General features: G+C 46.1%; 1 pseudogene; it reads right to left on the minus strand.

Moving 5' to 3' along the window:
* LOC140917802 (U6 spliceosomal RNA) lies at positions 1–98 on the minus strand (annotated as a pseudogene).
* Positions 99–1,911: the final 1,813 nt, after the last annotated feature.

Raw genomic sequence — 1,911 nt, forward strand, 5'->3', positions numbered from 1 at the left:
ACATGGTGAAAACACTTCACAAATGTGTGTGTCATCCTTGTTCAGGGGCCATGCTAATCTTCTATTGTTCCAATTTTAGTCTATATCTTTTATTGGACCAGCTTTCAAAAGCTCATCTCTCTCACCAACAGAAGCTGGTCACCTCACTCACCTTGTTCCTCTAATATCCTGGGACTGACACAGCTGCAACACTGCATCAACCCATCATGACATTTATGGGAGGACGTTGGCTCACGACATGATGATGCATCATCATCGTCATCCTGTTGCAATACTGTGGGGTGAAGATGCACCATAGAAGTCCAGTACAGCTTGAAAAATGTATTGGAAGTGCAAAGCGTTCTCTCCCTGACATCAGGCACTCTGCCACAGTCACAAGTGTGATATCAAAACAATAGATTAGACCAGAGGTCCCATACTGCGGGGCGCACCCCTCTAGGTGGGCATGGAGGAATGTCCAGGGGGACATGACAGCCTGGGCCAGCCCTCAAAGGAGGAGAATGGGTGGGGGGTGAGGAGCACGTGACACCCAGCCCCTCCCCACCCCCAGCTGCATCCCTGGCTCCCAGCCCCAAACTTGGCCTGTCCCCAGCCTCAGTGTGACTCTGCTCCCGGCCCCATACCAGCCTCGGCCACTGTCTGTGGCTCTGTTCCTGGCCCCAGCCTCTGCCCCCTTACCCCTGTCCACGTCCCCTTCCCTCCTGGAGCCACAGCCCCGCTCTCAGCCCCAGCTCTGTGCGGGTGCGGACAGGAGTAAGGGGGGGGTGAGTCTCAAAAGTTTGGGGACCGCTGGATTAGATACTTGAATCCTAAATTTACTCTTCCCCTTTCCCCCCTTTAATTAAAGGTATTCCATTTGTGATACATGGCACTTCCAACATCCACTGATCCCATGAGAAAAACCTCAGCGTTTTAACAATGGAAAGGAGGGGAATGATGAAAATCCATCCCAACTTCTAATTAAATCCATTTAAGGTTGATGCATCACCTTATGGGTTATGAAGAGAGACTCTTAAATAATAAATAATAATCATAATAATAATCCCTATTTCTTATACAAGTGCTTTACATCAGTAAATCTCAAAATGCTTTACAATCTTTTTAAGGTATTTATCCTCAACACCCTGGGAAGTAGTGTTGTCCCCATTTCACAAATAGGGAACAGAGGCAATGTTTGGTCCCCTTAGGAGCTTTCCCAAAGTTCGGGGGTGTTCGGATCAGGGGAGCTGGTTTCTAACCATCTTTATTGGACAGGGGCCTCTGAGGAGCAAATCTCAGAGCTTGATATGTGGGAATGGTCTCTTGGTAATAGAAACCCCTCCTGACCCTTGAATAGAATTCTTCAGACACAAAAATGTAAGTGGTTCAAAGCTGTAAAGAACACCACTGAGGTTTTAAAACAATCAGGCTGAACATTCTGTGATGTAATTGTAGAGATTACTCCCTTGTTTGCTTGCTTTATAATTGTAGTTTTAACAGCCAGAGATGGTGTTATGTATGGGAAAACACATCTCAGAATGACAGGGGATTTAAGCTAAGGGGAGGACAAAAACATTCTTTTCTTTATTCCTTGTTTTCTTTAGAGATCGGCCGTATCAGTAACGCAGGATTTTGTTAATAGAACCAAAGAGCTTCCTCGCTATAAGACCTGTTATATAACCTCTAATTTAATAATGTTATGTCTCGGCATTCGGTTCCCTTGGACTCGGGCTGAGGCATCTCCCAAGAACAGCCCTGCATGCTTGGTTACTCTGACACTGTTTCCTTTGGGAGAATCTGTCAAGAATCACTCTGACATGCCTTTTAAAGCCTAACACCATCACATGTTCTTTGCATGGGGGAGTGTTATAATGGATACCCCAATGCATGTGCTGTAGGTAAGCTGATCTTGACCTGCAGGTACAGCTTATA

Source organism: Lepidochelys kempii, chromosome 9, assembly GCF_965140265.1.
Source record: "Lepidochelys kempii isolate rLepKem1 chromosome 9, rLepKem1.hap2, whole genome shotgun sequence".
Classification (NCBI taxonomy): Eukaryota; Metazoa; Chordata; order Testudines; family Cheloniidae; genus Lepidochelys; species Lepidochelys kempii.